This window comes from Castor canadensis, chromosome 3 (assembly GCF_047511655.1).
Source record: "Castor canadensis chromosome 3, mCasCan1.hap1v2, whole genome shotgun sequence".
NCBI lineage: Eukaryota > Metazoa > Chordata > Mammalia > Rodentia > Castoridae > Castor > Castor canadensis.
Genome location: NC_133388.1, coordinates 166,217,234 through 166,236,330, shown reverse-complemented (window position 1 = coordinate 166,236,330; position 19,097 = coordinate 166,217,234). Strand labels below are relative to the sequence as shown.

Sequence of the window (19,097 nt, the reverse complement as noted above, 5' to 3'; positions counted from 1 at the left end):
CTTGCTGTTTTGGTTAAGAGATAAACCACAAGTACCCTGTTACTTTTGAGTTTCATTTCCACAACAAACTGGCATATTTTTTTCACAAAGGTGAAAGTAGAAGGGGGACTATTTGGGAAGGAAAGGGAGCAGTGGGAGAGAGAAGAGAGGACAAGAGAGGGTAATGGAGGGGTATATATAATCAAAGATAATTAAGTTATATAAATACATGAAAATGTCATGCTGAAATCCATTTAAAATGTATCAAAAACAGATGGAGAGAAAAAATTCACATATATATGATAGTAAAATAATTATTGACTTTTATTTTTAAAAAGTATAAGTACTTGCGATATTATCTTACAACAGATTTTTTTTCCTTTTTTTGTGGTGCTGGGGGTCAAACCCAGGCCCTTGTGCATGCTAGGCAAGTGTTCTAGACTGAGCTACAACCCTAGCCAACACAATTAATTTTTAAAGACATTTATATAGAGATGAGAATTAATGTAAAGGACAAAAGAAAGCATCTGGGGCCTCATTAATCTTGACTATGCAACTTACTGCTATTGAAGTACAGCACATATAATGGGCAGACGCTACTCTATTTTGCTCAGGTGATAGTCATTCCCCCTTCTGGGGAAGGAACAATATACCATTTCTCCTCTTTTTTCAATGACATTTGAGTTGTGTTGACGCTGCTTCTCTTCTCCAGCTGGAGTAAGTGATTCAGAACAATCCATACTCAGTTCTAGAAATGTGTAAGGGCTAGAGACGTAGCTGGTCTACTAAAGACCGGTGAGCAGAAAGAACAAGAACTTGCAGCTTCTGGGGGCCACCAGGCCACCTTAGCAGGATAAGCTTCTTGTTAAGGTATTTGACAAAGAGGGAGGCCCAGCTGGAGATGGAGAGAGGGAGACTACATCCTGTGGGTGCAGGTGTGACTGAAGCCAGTTCTACTCCTAGATTTTCCATCAACTACTAGACCTAGGATTTCTGTCACTTGAAACTGTAAGGTCCTGACCAAAACTCTAAATTATCAAACTTCTCTTAATCTCATTTTTTTAGTGATAAAGTGGGCACAAAACACCCATTTTTAGGCTGCACTGTAGAATACTGAGATTATATTCATAAAGTCCCCAGAACAGAGTTGGAGGCACTCAATCAACAGTGGCTATTCTAACTTTAATTTAGGCCACTTTGAGTGACACTGCCCTATATCATCTGTTTCACAGCACTGTGGGATGCTATCTTATTGATGCATTTGTTTACTAGTTTATCACCTCTCCCCCCAGCTAATAGTAAGCTCAAAGGGATAGATACTTCAATTACCTTACTAATAATGACATCCCCAGCACTGGGCAAAGTATCTAATTCCTAGCAGCACTCAATATATAATTGCTGAATGAATAAACTGTATTTTGATTCCATTCAACATTAACCTTAGTTATCTTTTAAATTTTTCTTAGCACAGATAAACTTTTTAAATGTAGAAGTAATCTGTAGTTTAACCACTATCCAAATTTTTACAAATTACAAATTAGATAAATGAAACTTAGCTTCCCCACTTCTCAAATCATTTAACAATGAACAAGGGAAAAATCATCCCTTCTGGAGAAGCATTTTTTATGTTTTATTGACATTCATAGCTTCATAGTCAAAACACTGTTAGGTTCCCTCTTCCAAAGCACATGGAAAGCTCCTATTCTTTTGGAAATTGGTTATACATGCTTTAGTATTACAACTCTGAGTTTTTCAGCAGTTGTTTTTTTTTTTTTCTCAATATTTCTTCAGTTTAACAAAGTATATAACTCTGTAGCAAAACTGGCTTCCAACAAAGAAGACACAAAACTCTGAAAGGGTTCCCTATGATTCAGAATTATTTTCTTAATTAATTCATTTATTGCACAAATATTCCTTGAGCAACCACTCATCCCACATGCTGGTGTAGGTGCTGTTAAAGAGTTTATGTCCTGAAGGAGAAGACAAAGGGTTGGTGAATAGGTATATAAGATAATGTCTTTTGTATTAGAGGATATGAAAGGAAAGGAAGCATGAGGGCAGAATTATTTTAAATTGCTTTTAGCTTTGTTTTCTTATAAGATAACCTTTTACAATTCAGTTTTAGTCCAATAGTTATAAATCATAAATTTAATAAGGTATACAGGTACATGGGTAGTGGGCAGTTACAGGGAAATAAAGTACAGAATACAAATACTAGAGTCAGAAGTTATAGTTAGAATGTAACCAGTGTTTCAATTATCTGCTCTGGTTTAAACCAACAATTTATCATTATTATTATCTTTGAAGCACCACTACCATCATAATCATCAGTAACATCAAATCTGAAAATTGTTTAGATTAGGAATTTTCACTCAGGAATGGAGACAGATCATCTCTGTTGCAAGATTCCTGGAATTTCAGCTAGCTCAAAAGTTTGGGGGCTAAAACTTATGCAGACTGGCTTATGGCATAGTGGCCTCAGGATATCTGGACTTCTATGTCAGCTCAGGGATCCATCAGCAGGTGTCCCAAGGTGTGAATTAAAGCTGCAAGGTTTCAGTTGGGAATGTAGCTCAGTGGTAAAGCACTAGCCAAACACATGAAAAGCCTTAGATTTGATCACCAACTCAGCAAAAAAAAGAAGAAGCCAAAAGATTTCTCTTCACCTATCCTTAGAAACCCTTGGACATCACTTCTAGGTACATTTGGATAAACAAATCAGTAAGGCAATTGTTCACTTCTCAATGGGAAGAGTAGCAAGGAACTTAATTTACCACAGCAAATGACTGAACTATTTAGAGATGCACTGATCTAGTCTATAAGACAGAAAAGTAACGTTTACCTCAGAGATTGTAAGGATGGCAAAAAGTGTGTAGAAAGTGCCTAGTACATATTAGGACCTCTAAAATTCTCTACATTAGATTTGTCCATTCAGACTTACAGGGATCTAACAAAGAGACTTCAAAGCCATTTTCCCCAGGAGATGAAGAGGGTTCAAGAAATCCTTCAAATCCACTGGTACTAGAGAAAATGATACTTGTACGAACACTCTTTTCTCCATGATAGGAAGATAAACTGAAATACTGGCTCTAAGACATTCTAAACTCCGTGTATCTGTTTTAGTTCTCAAAGTTTTCTGACTTCTATAAATAGGCAGTAGCTTGGTTTCATTAGAGGTAGGGTATCATTTTACACCCAGTAGATGTTTCTAAGAGGAGAGAGTTAGGAAGGTGAAGTCTTGTTCTTAGGATTATAAAAAATCAATAAGCTTTTTTTCCTGAGACAGCTGTTTAAAACCAAGGCATTTTGAACATAGTAATAATTGTTCCTTCTCTTAGCTCTGACGTGAAGTCAGATAGATAAAGAGCACAATCCACATTTGAAAAAATTATGGGGTAAACATAACATTCATTTCCATCTGTGCTGTATGCAACTGTGTTTTTTAAATGCCAGTTAATTTCATTCCATTGTTTTCCTCTTAAGATAAGCAAACTAAACTGATCCATTGATTAATATAACATACAAAATTCCTTCAACATGTTCAATGGGTCTTTGGAATTTGGAAAATGCAATCATTTTACAAGGGATTATGACTTCAGGAAAAATGCTTACAGAGAATAAAAGACACTAACTTCTTATGCAAATAAAAGCAAAAAAGTTCTTCCAACCTACACATAGAAAAAGATTCAGAAGTCCTTTTATCTATTCAAAGAAAGAAATTATTATAGAGATTATTGGAAATATTTATGTTGAACATTCACAAGCTTTAAAGATACTGAGTAAAATACCGAAAACCATTAATTATACCTAAATTCCATAGTCATAATTCTTAGAAAATTTGAGAAAACCAAAAGCATTCTTTTAGAGTATTCTTTAGTGTACACATATATACTATTTATAAACATTCTGCTATTTTTTCCAAAAATGAGGAATTTTCAAAATTGGCATCATAGATTATCTGATAAGTAATCATTTCTTATGTGTTTCAGGTGGTTTGCTGAGCTCTGAAGACAATTGTCAACTCCTGAGGAGTTCATGGTCCTGGTAGGCATCCTTCCCTTCCCTGTGGGAGAATGGAGGGTGGAGAATGAGACTCTGGTAACATTAACAGAAAAGCGACTGACTAAGCTCCATACACAGGACAAATGTAAGCATATATGGGTTACAGAAAGATCACACAGTAAGCAAAATAACCAGAATGTGAGCCCAGGGATAACTGAGGAAGCCCTGGCTTCCTCCTGCTTAAGCCAACTTTAGATCTCATTTCTTTATTCTGCTGCACAGGAGTTGATATTTTAGAAAGGGAATTTACTTGCTCCTAGCTTCATGTTCCTATTCTATAAAGGGGAGAGGGAAATATGTGGTCATGGTTGTTAGGAAAAGCATTAAGGTTGGGGTTTTCCAAGGTGACCCACAGATGCATGTTTATAGCAACACACATAGATCCAGAAGATACATACAAGCATTCTAGCTTTCATTTTCTGATTCTAATATGTTTTTGATATGTGTTTGATACATTACTGCTATGGTTTGTGTGTCCTTCAAATGTTCATGTGCCAGAAGCCTTGTCTCCAGTGTAGCAAGGTTGAGGAGTGGAACCTTAAAGAGGTGGGACCTAGAGGAAGATAATTAGGTCATGGGGCACCAATTTTGGAAGATGTTAATGCATGTCTCATGGGAATGGATTAACTCTTGAGAGAACAGGGTTGTTATTAAGTAAGTTCAGCTACTGCAGCTCAAGCTTTTGTTTTCTGTCTCACCAAGTGATCTCTTCTGCACACACTCCTGCCATTGGTATGCCATGCTCTTGAATCTCCAGAATTGTGTGGTAAACAAATCCTTTTTCTTTACAAAGTACCAGGCCTCAGGCATTTTCTTAAAGTATCACAAAACAGGCTAATTTAATTATGCAGTCATTCGTAAATGCAATACTCTGTACCCATGGTCACTGTAATAACAAATCCTATTCCTATATTCTGTAGGACTAAACAGTCTTCAAGACCAAGTCCAGTATCACCTACAATTTATCATCTAGATCTTTTCTTTTCTTTTTTTTTTTTAATACAGGGGAGAGCGTGAACACAGTCCTCCACTATCACAAATTATGCAGTCGAGTTTCCCACATTTGGGGAAATCACAGGAGTCAGCACATCCGGAGTGCAATGGATAAGCCTCCATCTGGGAAAACCACCTTCGTGATCATCCCTGCCAGGTAAGTATGTCATCTAGATCTTTGAAAAAGATATTGACAACTCCAGATCCAGGAATGTGGAATTCCCTAGGATAATGAGTTAAAGAGCTGTTGTGGCAAAAATGGAAGATTAGTAGATTCCCCATACATTCCAACTGCCTCTTCTGGTTGTTTTCTCTGCCATAGAAGGTGCTGAGAGAAATACTTGAATTCCCAGCCTTTCTTGAAGCAGGCGTAACTACACAACAAGTCACAGCCCGTGAGAGGTAGACAAACTCTTTGGAGAGTAGCATAGAAGAACCTCCTGAAGAAAAGACCAAATCTTTTACCCAATCTGTTTCTGGTGGAGAATACTGATAAAATGCAGTGGAATACAGATGAGATGCGGTAGAGTACAACCATATGTGACCAAAAGGAAAAAGAAAGGACTGGAGGAGTGGGTCAAGCAGTAGAGTGCGTGCCTACTAGCAAGCCTGAGGCCCTGAGTTCAAAAACAAAAAAAAGAGAGAGAAAAAGAACAGAACTTGAAGAAGGGATCAAGGACCAGACCAAAAAAGGCCTCAGAGGCAGACTGTTTCCCAGATGTACAGACAGTGGGCTATGAAACCAGACACCCGGGACTGCTACCCGCTACCTATGCATCCCTCTCTCTGCATGAGTGCCTCATCTCTCATATGAGCTAATAATAATACTCTCCCAGTGGGTTGTTACTGAGGATAAAATGTGTTTATGCATATAAGGTACTTAGAACTGTTCAGTGGTTGTTTGCTATTATTTTTAAAAATTGCTTCCCAGACTGTAAAGTCCTCTAACTTCTGGCCTATCCACCCTACTTTGCTTCTTTCGTATACCTTCTAACACTTAGTTTTTAAAACTCAATTGAAAAAGCATGTCCAAAGTAACTTTGTTAGAAATACTTGTATTTGTACTTTCTCTCTCTTTTCTGTCCTCACATGATGTAGAAAAGTTTCAGTGTGATCTTAGATTTTTTTTTTTCTGGACTATCCTAGGGTGGATGAAAGTGATACTTTCTGCATTAGTTCACTGAGTAATTCTTGACTTACTTCTGTAGGAACATTAGCAATTTAAAAGAGGACAGTGACTAAGAGAGAAAACTCTAGAGACAGATTGTGTGGGTTCACATTTGAGATGCTCTACTTATTTAGTCATATGACCTTCGATAAGCTTTGCAAACTCCTTGTGCCTCAGTCTCTTGATCTATAAAAATACAGATGACGATAGTTTCTATTTCAGAGTACACTTGTGATAGAGTAAAGTATGTGATCAACACTAGAAAGGTTGCCTGGCTCATAGTATACTAATAAAAAACAGTAAAAATAAGAAGATATCACTATTTCATCTCTTATCTGAAGGGCCAATCCAATATTTGTTAAACCAATCAATGAATGAATGGATCTTGGTCAACTCCACTCCCTCAGCTGGGTGCAGTTATGCTACTCAAACCACACTTTTACAAAGGTGTGCCATATATGCTTTCCTTCCCATACTAGTCTATTTGACCTTGTTTTTAAAGAGTGAATGGCAAAATTTCCAAGATACAGGAATCATTGTAGAAAACAAACATATTTCACAGGGAGAAACTGGATCACATAACCATGTTACTATAGATGGCATGTCCTTATTATCATCCTCAAAGATAAGGACTTACTGATCCATTAGCTCTTTAATTTACTTATTTTTATTACTGTCAGTCAGAGGTCAATCTTACTTACACTTTCACAAAATACATTTGACATTGAAATAGGATTTAAAAGTAATATTAAAAATTAAATCATACACAGTTAAAAATGTGCCAAATACCTACATAGTTGACTGAATTGCAATACTGTTTTTGGTTTTCATGGATAATCCCAAATTAAGTCTCCAAATTACTTTTTTTGATCAATGATGAATGAAATACTTCAAAATAGGCCTAACAAGTAACTCAATCTTGCTGACTCAAAAAAGAAGAAATGTAAGTAGTAAAAGTTCCCAAGAAAAATGTCCATCCTCATTACTAAGAAAGGAAATATAAATAAAAACTATTATTTTTAAAAATTCATCAAATTAACAAAAATTAAATTATAGTAATTTTAATAAAAAGTCCAAGGAAATTACAATCTCATATACTTGCTAGTAGAGATAAGATCCAACAAAAGGACAATTGAATCAAATTCACTAGACACTTTTAATTTAGTGTGCCCCTTGGTCCATCATTCTTACTATTACAAGTTTATACTGAGGAAATTATTCTGGATGTTAGAAGATTTTGTTAGATAAATATTCATTCCCCTAATAGGTAAAAATTAAGAATAATCTGAGTGTGACAAAAGAGAACTTTGTAAATAAAAAAATGGGATATATAACAGAACGTTGACCTTCATTAATGGCTAGTAGTAAGGTAGCCACTAAACATAGTATTATTGAATATTTAAATGGCATGGGAGATATTCATGATGTCTACTTGAGTAGGAAAAAGCACTTGTCAAATTATGACAGGGTGAACCCACTGTAAATATACAGTACTATTGTAGGAAAGTACACATAAAAAATTGAAGGTTTACTTGGATGGCTGATTACCCTTTTCAATTTATACATATTTCCAAGGCTATTTTTTTCTAAGAAAGAAATTATTTTATGTAAGAGAGTACTTGAAAAGGAGGTTGGCGCTTTTACTTTTCCCCCAATATTTTATCTAAAGTGATGTGATGGGATTATTTTTCTCTGGATAGAGGCTCCTAAAAGTACAGAAGACAGGACTTGTCACTCAGAGAAGGGGAAGCAAACCTTAGGAATGCAAGGTTTTTCATTTTGCCCTCTCCCTTTGTTAGTTAAAAATGCTGCCCACAGGCAAAAATCCACACTAAGCCAAATTTTCCTCTACTTTTAAAAACTAGTTTTTCTTATAAAAGTTTAAAAAATAGGAGCGCTGCACTGAATAAACAACTTTCTAGCATACTCAGTCAACATAACAGAGACTTTATATAGGTAAACTCAATTTAGAAGCATTTTGACATTAGCTGATTTACCTGCCAGAACTTATCCAACTTATTTTCTCATTTTCTTCTAGTGAACATCCTACCTATGGTTCCAGAAATACAGAAATGGCTTCTTAAATAAAGCCCAGTCATTTAATTTGAATGATAGTTCCAAAACAGAACACCCAGGATTGTTGTACAGATACAGCAGTATGGTCCAAGAGGAGCTGATGACTGTGTTTTACAAGGACCTTGCATCTGAGGATATCTATCACAAGTACTGTGAGTTGATATTATCAAAATGTTGAAACACTAAGTTTGGTGATAAGAGCTGTGGTACACCTGAAATGTTTTTCTTTCTTAATTTTTAGTGAATTCAATCAATTGAACTAGGAAATAGACTCCTGTGGGAGTGAACAACTCATGATTTATGATGGGAAGAAATAACAATGAGAAGGTGGCTTAGAGAAAACATAATCAGAGCCCAGGGTGATGCAGGAGGCTCTAGGACTAAGGTTATTGAGCTCTGGAAGTCAGAGGTATCTGGACTACCTGGGAAATGCAAGGTATTTCTATTAGCCAGCCAGGGTAGCATCTTTCTTGACCAGTACCAGAGACCATTTTGATCTTCACCACTCAGATAAGTGACCCATTAAAAGGTCTTTCTAATATTAAATATCCATAGAATACTAAGTGAATGAGTTATTAGCTTTGGATTTGATGTCAGAGAGAAAATGATTCAAATGCTGACTCTACAAGTGACTGTGACCATTTCCTGCCATCGCTGGGACGACAGGTACATGCCACCACACACCCACCTTTTTTTTTTTTCCATTGAGATGGGGTTTCACAAACATCTTTTGCCTGAGCTGAGCTAAGTGATCTTCCTGATCTCAGCCTTCCAAATAGCTAGGATGATAGGTGTGAGCCACCAGTACCTGGCTATTTCTGACATGAGGAATTTATAAGAAACATGTTTTTCATGACTTCAGAGCATAAAAATAAATATTAGAACATAAATTCTACAAATTAACAAGGATGGATGGCCTCTAACTCATATCCGATTTTAAGGTGTGCAGTACCTCTATAAAGGAAAGCAATTTAAAACTGTGAAATTGGCCTCAGTCTAGCTTTTTTATATCCCTCTCATAATCCCACAATATGTAATTTTTGATTTTCCTCTTATATCGTTCTATAAATTCATACATGTTCATATTTAAAGGTATTTTTAGAACATCACTTATTTTCCTCTTCTTCACATAAAAATTCTTTCCTTCTTTTCTGCCTTAAAGAGTTAAATATTCTGGGCTACTGGTTTCCCTTTACAGAGGGGTGAAATAATATATATTTGTTTATCAAAGGTTAAACTGAATTCAGTTTTTAATAAATGCCCAGCTTCCATATTGATTTCCATAATGTTTTGAGTTATACCTAATTCCACAAAATGAAAGAAACCTCCCAGTTCATACTGTTGCAGCTGAGCTGGCAAACAAAATGCCCAGGTTACTAAGATAATAATTGAATCATTATTTCAAAAGAATAAAAAGAATCAGAGGGAGACTAAGAAGCTGTCCTCTAGCAATCCAGAAGGACAAAAGAGCTAAGAAATTCAATGAGCCCCAATCTTCCTAGTGGGGGACCCTGTGCAGGCCCTGGAGCAACAGGACATGATACAGAAGAACGAGTCTCACAGCCTCCATGGCATTGCGCCTCCCCATGCTTCCAACCACATTATGAACTCATCTACCATCTGTTTAAGCCTTAGAGCCAACAGGTTATTGACTGGATCCAGTCTCCATGGACTGGGCCTTTCTTTCCAGATCTGCTAACAGAGTCACCTGTGACCTTGAACAAGCCAATACACCACTCAGTGCTTCAAAGTCCTGTCTCTGTAAATAGGATATGAAATAGCCTGTAAAATGTCTGCCTTACTAGTGTAAGGATGCAGAATTAGCACAAGCTTTCTTATCAGTGTGAGTTCTGAGGAAAGAAGAGGCTTGGTCAGGGTAAGATGTGTTTTCTCATTCACTCGCCACTCTTTACAAGGTTCCTGAGCTTCCATTGCCCAAATTGTGTCATGAATAGATGTAACCATCACAATGAAGTCAGTGATGATAAATATATGAGTGGAATATTTTGCTTATTATATTTGCTGATAACAGTCCTATATATTTATTTCTCTGTTTTGTTTGTGTTTTTTGATGGTAAATTCTCAAATCATACCCCAGGCAGGCATCAAACTCATAATCTCCCAACCTTAGCTTCCCAAGTGCTGGGATAATAGGTATGCACCAAATTAGTCCTATATTTTTAATGGTTGCAATTTTTGGTTATGAGCATTTTTCAAAAAGTAGAACTTATTCTGTAAGGGCTAATATAATATTCATTCATTATTAAAAAATATAAATGACACCCCAAAATATAAATAATTGTGAGTCCTACCACCCTGCGATAACCACAGTCAACATTTTGGTGACTTCATTACATTTTTTAGGATGCACATTCACAATACATATACAAATATGTCCATAGCTGGACACCAGTGGAATATTTGTTATCATTCAGCCACTATGTTAGCTACATTATAAAAATTATTACATAAGCCTCTAATAGTCTTGTGACATAGTTACTATTATTGCCACTTTTCAGATGAGGTCACATAGCTGGATTAAGGCAGAAGTGAAGCTTAGTTTAAAACCTTGGTGTTACAACAAGGAGATTGGACTTTGAGCACATGATAAAAGCGAGAGCACACAAGGGAGGGGTGAGGATAGGTAAGACACCTAAAAAATTAGCTAGCATTTGTTGCCCTTAACGCAGAGAAACTAAAGCAGATACCTTAAAAGCAACTGAGGCCAATAGGAAAAGGGGACCAGGAACTAGAGAAAAGGTTAGATCAAAAAGAATTAACCTAGAAGGTAACACACACGCACAGGAAATCAATGTGAGTCAATGCCCTGTATAGCTATCCTTATCTCAACTAGCAAAAACCCTTGTTCCTTCCTATTATTGCTTATACTCTCTCTTCAACAAAATTAGAAATAAGGGCAAAATAGTTTCTGCTGGGAATTGAGGGGGTTGGGGGGAAGGGAGGGGGCAGAGTGGGTAGTAAGGGAGAGGGTGGGGGCAGGGGGGAGAAATGACCCAAGCCTTGTATGCACATATGAATAATAAAAAATAAATAAATAAATAAATAAATAAATAAAACCTTGGTGTTAGGTATAAGTGACAAGAAAAGATTCACTAGAAACACAGAAATCTTTTTGGTGTGTAATGTTCTTGTGTATTTTTATAACACCCTTTCTTCCTATGTATCAGTCCTGTTTCTCTGTAATGTTAACTAACATTTCATGAGAAAACTGATAATTCCTGAGTTAGGGCCCCTTCCAAGTCTTACTAGCCACAAAAAACTGTCACTCCATGAACTAAAATCTTCAAAAGCTGTTACATTGGGTTTTGATCTGGAGATGAGAAATGCTCAAATAAGTAGCACTTTGACCCAAGTGGCAAACAAGACTTTAAAAATTATTAGAACAGAAAGACTAGCTTTTAAGGTAGTGTTTACCATATTTGTGCATTCCTACCAGCCCTCAAATATAAAAGAATACTCCACAACACTCTATAATACACACCAATAATACACTGAGTTCTTGTATTTACCATGTACTGTGGCAATCATGTTGCATGCATTATCTCATTGAAAATTTACAACTTCACTTTAAAAACAGCTACTATTGGGCTGTCCTGAGTGACTCAGGTGGTAGAGTATCTGCCTAGCAAGTGTGAGGCCCTGAGTTCAAACGCCATTACTGCAAAATAAACAAATAAATAAATGCTATAATTATTCTTCTTCTTATATGGATAAAAGACTCTTTATTCCAAATGTGTTCTAAATGTGCCTTGAAAGTCTACTATAACAAAATAAAATGATGCCGGTTTCACTCAAACGCCTTTTTCTTCTTTCAAAGAAATACTAATAGGAGTCCACGGTAATTGACCCCTTTACCACAAATTTAGGATAATTAACTTTAAATTGAAGCCTTAAATGATAATATAGAAATCTTAGATGCCCCCGATTTTGTATGTCAACAAAAAATACCTTTAGGATCTGGGTCCACCTCTATAGCTCACCATCATTGCTTCTGTCATACTAAATTAGCAGAAACCTGGCCCCACCATTCTTTCATATACCCAGATCCATGTATATGCTGTTGTAATTATCTCTGTTTTCTCATCCTTATGATTTTCATTTTCTAATTATATTGCAACTCAGATAAAAGGTGATCTCTAATTAGCCATTCTTGAACACCAAGTTTGCCTCTATACTGAACCTACACTAGTCCCACTTACAAACTACATTGCAATTATCTAACCCTTGTCTATAAAGACAGAGGGCTATGTTCTGCACACTTAGCTCAATACTTAAAGAGATTTTCAAAACCTGTCATATGAATGAAAGTCCAACAAAGAGAGTTCAAGGAAAAGGAACCTTCAACTCCATGGAAATAAATGATTTGAAGGTATACTATGAATCAAGTTGTCATGGTATGCAACAAACAACAAACATGTTGTCACAGGTATATAGTCTAGTTAGAGAGAGAAAGGCAAAGGCCTTATCACAATATACTGAGTTCAAAATAAACTAACATCAGTTCAAAATGACATAGGAATGCAGATAGTGGAACAAAAATTTCTGACTACTTAAGTGATAAGAGTGAGAGTAGGACTAATTACCATAATTCATTTAAAAGAATTTGTCTTGTAAGAAACTTCATTATCTAACTGTTTTGTTTGCCAGGAGCTATTCTCCAGAATGAAGTAATAGGGTAAGCATGTATCTCTTTCTCTACATCCATATGTCTATTTCTCTTTCTCTCTCTCTCTCTCTCTCTCTCTCTCTCTCTCTATTTCTCCTCTCTCCCCTTGTGTATATACATACACACACACACACACACACACACACACACACAAAAGTTCCCTTTAAATTACCAAAGAGGAAATTAATAGATTCTTACATAACCTACTCTCTGATTTAGAAAAATATATTCTGACTGAAAGATCTGAAATTTGAATGCTGTCTTGTAGTCAACATCAGCTGTTAAATCACATTGCAGATAACATAATGATGTTTTCCTTTTTGGAAAACATCTTAATACCAATAAAAGATGGCAAAACACTATTACAAGTAATAAGACAGATGGCAATACATTTTAGGACTGCAGAAAAGCCCAAAAAATATACTGAAAATTTACAAAGAAGAGAGGTTTTAAAAATGGTGAAAAGTAAATCATTGCACTGTTATGGCATTTTAGCAGTATGTCACTGGAGTCAAATAAAGGAAGTCAACTCTGAAAAGACATGTCACCTGTCACTACAACTTGTTTCCATTTCCAGGAGTTCCTACTCCAATATAAATGATGACTGGGATTAAATTCAGGCTGTCACCCTCACAGTAATTGGTTTGCTAATTCCGTAGCACAACTTTTGGATGCAGCTCAGCAGTTGGCCCAAGGTTATAAACTGTACTATTTATTAAGCCTTATTAAGACTGCTGTCAGCTATAATCATATTGGTCCTCCACACAAAATCCTCACTGGCTCCCTGCTGCCTTCCTAATTAAGTCTATGCTCCTTATCTTAGTATTCAAAAGTCCTTTAGGATATCTTGATAACCTTCCTTCCCAGTTTGCATTCTTACCACTCCCTCAAATGTTGTTTTGGTCTGGTCAAACCAAACTACTACTGTTTTTCAAACACACTTTCTGGTTTCTATCCTTTTACCAGTGGGGGTCTGTTGGGATGATCTTTCTGTGTCCCACTGTTACCATCCCACTCCCAGTCTTCTCTCTACATGCTTTCCAGATATATTTCAAAGGTATTTAAAAAGAGCATCAGCTTTAGGTAAGGTAGATTAGACTTTTGAATTCTAGCTTTTTCTCCTCATTGTTAGAGTAAAATGAGATCCCCCATATAATACTCCAGTCATAATGTCTGGTGCAGGATAGAAAATCAACATACACTGGCTTCCTTTCCCTGATTTCTCAAATTTAACATGTTATCTTCTCTCTGAGGGTTATATATGATAGAAACCATTCCATCTCTGTCAAATGGGAGCTGTTTATGACCTCTCAGCACCAGTCATACTGGAAATACTAGCTTATTCATCAGCAATAAGTCATTAATGGTACCTTAATAAACCAAACACCAAAAAACCATTAATCCTGCAAAATAAGTCCCAAGCAAATCAGTAAATCAAGATCATAAATTTAACATAGTTCCTCAGATCGTCATTTAGACTAAAAAATAATATTATTGGTTAAGGGGAAAAACACTATGTAGTGTTAGTAAAATTATAGGTACGAAATTTAAAGTAGATACAACACTAGTCATATTTTAATCCTATTTTGTTACTTACTGTATGGTAACATGCATTGAGAATTGAGTTTGCTTTTGAAAACTATACAAAATGTAGTTAAGAATATTTTCTAGATCGTATGGAGCTAAAATAGAACCTCAACCAGTCTACTAAAAGTCTCTTCAATGTTGTAAAACTTTGTCTCAATTAGCTCTTATTCATTTTAACAAATGTTTAATGGCTGCTATCTGTGCCTAGAGTTCCTTAACTTTTTAAAGATTTTATAATCTTAACAAGAAGCTCAAAAGATATTAACATTTTCCTAAAAATGTTATCAAATGCATTTTAAAACTCAGAGTGAGTACTGGAAGGAAGAGTTAATGTTGAGAGAAGAAGAAAGAAAGCACAAGATCCCCAGGGTTGGGTACCTGCATGTGTACAGAATGCACGTTTTGTCTCAGATGATCGTGTGTTCAGGAAGTATTAGGTCAAAGCCAAAGCCAAAAATTATCATAAAATATGCTTACTTAAAATAGGGCTTTTACATGGTGAATGCAACATGCCAGTAAAAAACTTCTAGAAAATAAAGCTATATGAAAAAACTAAATGAAGGCAAAGCTGAGCTTTGAATAAAACACATTTTCTTTAGTTATTTGCCAAAAATGTTCTAAGTTAGTCAGTCAACCAAATGGATTAACTGGCAAGCAGTGAAAACTCATGGTATTACAAAAGCTCTTTCAGAATAATGCAAGCCATCGTGTGTCACTGAATTTCTCTAACATATTGAGCATTTACTTTACAGGACAATAAAGATAAATGGTATTGCAGAAGTGATAAACACATGTCATTGTTCTGCAATGAAAAATATACATAGTTTTATAGGAAAATAATTTTTCTGGTTACATAAGTAATACATATTTATTATTAATCTTTTAGTAAATACATGACCACCACCAAAAAAAAAGGGAACAACCACCCCCAATATAGGAACTGAAGTTCAGGTGCTCAGTTAACCAATAAAAATGTTGCCTGAGATTTCCTACTTTGAACACAGATTAATTTCAGGGCAGAGTGTTAGGTCCAACTTCTTGACTCCCTGTGTACTTTGCCTTGAAAAATGATAATATTTGTGCAAGAATTTTCTGTGCCAAAAATAGATTGGGTTATTGAAATTGATGAGAGTGTTTATGTAGGAATTGTTTATATACTGAAGTTTTATTTGGTTCTAGTGCCGTAAGTTGGAACACTGTTATATATGGTGACAATTTTCAAAGAGGCCTAGAGATTGTTTGCAAGGATGGGCCTTCAATAGCCTTCATACTCACAACTCAGTCTTGAGAGGTGAGCATGGCTCACACTCAGTCCCATGTACACTCTTACCCATCAGCATTTGCAGGACAGGTGCCTACTAGGATTTGGATATTGATTTTTGTGTTTCTGGATATGCTCAAGGAAATTTCCTAAGAGTCACAAAAGACTGGGATAGCCTGATATAGAGAATAGTGAAAGTTGTCAGGAATAAAACAAATCTAGGTTCAAATGCAAAAATTACTAGTATCTCTTAGGAATTATGAAAATAATAACTGTAAAAGAGCAAAGAGTAATTTTCAGTGTTTAATGTTAATATGTATTGGAGTATACTAAGAAATTTATAAATATTTTCACATTCAGTCTTCACGATAATCCTGTGAAATAGCTCTGCTTTTATGTCGATTTTATTGCTGAGAAACCAAGGTTAAAGAAATCAAAATATTGCAGTGCTACTGAGTAACAGTCATGATTAGCTTCTGAGCAGTTTGACTCCAAACTGCCTATACTACTGTAGTAAGATATTCTGTGTGAAGTGCATTGAGTAGCCCAGCATTTACTCTGCCTTGAAATGGAGCAGTCCCTGAGTGACACTATCTAAAGTGGTATAATTTAAACACAAAGGATCAGAGGCAGAAGCATCCTGAAGCCTCAGACTGTCTATATTCTAAAGGTCAAAGTTCTAAGATTCAAATAGTAGTACAGGCTAGGGATGTAGCTTGGTGGTAGGCTGATTTCCTGGCACACACAAGGCCCTTGGGTTCACCCCCAGTGTTGCAGAGAGGGGGGAAGGGGAAAAAGAGGGAGAGGAAAGAGGAGAAGGGGTGAGGGAGAGGGAGTGGCGAGGGAGAGAACTGCTATTGCACCATGTTTATTAATTTAAAATGCAACCAACCAGATATCATCTGTTGTATTAGGGACAGGTAATAAAATGAAGGATAGGAATGCTGTCTTCCATAAGGATCATAAAGGAGAAAAGGTATCATTTACCTGTCTCTCTTAGGATTTTGGAGGCTTCTGTATCCCTCATGGGCCAATTATGTATCATCATGGTCCCTTTGTGTGCCAACTGTAGAGAGCATAATGGGTGTCTGTCAAGTACTGGGCCTAAAATGTTGTGTATAACCTGGCTTGCCTCATGTCACACCACTCTCTTCCCTCACTCCTTACCACCCATACTTTCTCAGGTTTGTTTGTTTTGTTCTTTTTTGGGGGGAGTGGGGAGGCAGTTGACTTGATTGCTTATTTGAGACAGTGTCTCACTCGGAGGCTCCAGCTGGCCTCGAATTTGTGATCTTCCTGCCATAGACTCCCAACTGCTGAGTCTCCAATCTCTTAATTCCTTGATATTATCAGGACTTTTCCAAACTAGGGGGTTGGCACACATGCAGGTTTCTGCTTGCACATAACTTTCCTGAAGGCACTGTCTTTCCCCTGGGCACCAGGTCAAATTTCTCTATAAATAATTCTCATATCTTAGGATACCTTTCCTTCTTAACACTTACTTCAGATACAATTAAACATTTATTTATGTAATTAATTGCATCAGGAGAGAAACACTGAAGGTTGTATTTGCCATCATAATCACAGCACCTAGAACACTTCCAGGTTCCCAGGAGATGCTTAGTAGTGATTTATTAAATCAATAAAGAGGTAAATAAGTGAATGAGGAAACATTTCTGAATAAATGGATCATTTCTGAAAGACACATATAACACCACAGATAAAATTGAAAAGATGAATCATGAGAAGCTTATATTGTAATATAAAATCAAATCATTAGAAATTATTGCTGTTTTGTCTGAGATACTAATTTTAAAGGTGGTTGTTATACACATTCCACAACTTCTCTTTTGCGTACACCAGTAAGTTATACAATAATGATTATCTATTTTTTGAGCCACATTCTATGTTAGTTTAGCCACACCTTAGATTTTCAAGTCAGAGACTTTTGACTGTCTCTTTGCAATGCCCATTAAACACTTGGATCCCCATTTTGCTCCAGTGCCCATTCACAGAAACCACTCTAGAACTGCACAGTGTATTAAGAGGCCATTCCTTTCTGAAGGCTCACAGCAATTTTGAAAGAAGGTTCCGGGTTGATTTTTACTAATGAATTGATTTACTGAATAACAAATCAAATCTTTTTTCTAAGGATGAATCACTCATTGCCAGCATCTACCACTACTCCATATAGAATAGATACATAATGATCCTCTGATGTGATCAGAAAAGCAGTTTCCAAGAGAAATCAACCTCATTTCATTCTCTTCTTTGACAAACTCTCTCCACTTGAAGATGGAACATGAAGGCTAGCAAGATGCTTGCAAAGATATTAAAACTACAATTGAATTTGCAGAAAAAGTAGCACACGTTATTCGGTTCTTATGAAAATGAATAAGGCCAAATGAATGCAAAAGCAAATTCAGCCTCTAGAACTTAGACTATTATTGAAATAATAAGAAATTATATATTCATTAACAGTTTTGGGATTGTCATTTTATTGGTAGTTTTTTTTAAGTTACTAAATTTGTATGTATTTAGATGTATTGTCTCTTATGGACATTTAAAAATAAATTTAAGTAGGTCAAAGAAGAAATTCTTCATCTTATTATTTAGTAGCATGAGATCTTGTCATATACTCTCCAAGGAAACATATCCAAGATGACTCTCTAAGGAGGTACAAAAATAAATATAAAAAATAAATCATTTATTTCACTAAATTCATTTTAAATATCAAACGTCCTTATTTTGTGCATTCCAGGAAAAGAAAGCCAATGTCATTCTTTTGCTGTCATTAAATCAAAGGCCATAAGCAAGTCTTTCTTATACCATCCTCTACCTACTATATAAAACTAGGGAGTGAATCACAAATATTCTTGAACATTCTCTAGGAGTTGTGAATTAATTTCCATGAATTTCATTCCTCTGAGCTTCATATAAAGTTACTCAGTTTTGAGTTCTGTGTTTATTAGCTTCACAGTTTCTTTGGCTTTGTGTACTGAGTGCATTAAGTCTATTATTTCTTGTACACAATAAAAATTAAATTCTTTGGAAAGAAACAGTTCCCTTAATTTTAATCAATGCTTTCAGGGTCAAATTTTATAATTCTTTCCTAGAAATTAGATTGTTATCATCAGGTTAAAAAATATGTACCAAAATAGATTTTTATTGTGTTCAATTGTAAAACAATCTTTGTTTTTCTTTCAAAGCCCAATAGTGCTCTTAATTTCTCTGACTTTACAAAATTAACTATCAGCAATGATTTTGGAAAAGAAAATAGTCAT

At 35.8% G+C, this 19,097-nt stretch overlaps 1 protein-coding gene and 1 non-coding gene across 7 annotated transcripts in view; both read right to left on the bottom strand.

Moving 5' to 3' along the window:
* Oxr1 (oxidation resistance 1) overlaps positions 1-19,097 on the bottom strand; it is a 365,513-nt gene that overhangs the window by 308,209 nt on the left and 38,207 nt on the right. The gene's annotated exons all lie outside the window — the stretch shown is intronic.
* On the bottom strand, positions 5,044-5,199 carry LOC141421924 (U1 spliceosomal RNA). The gene has a single exon (XR_012446613.1). It is a non-coding gene; the product is annotated as a U1 spliceosomal RNA (small nuclear RNA).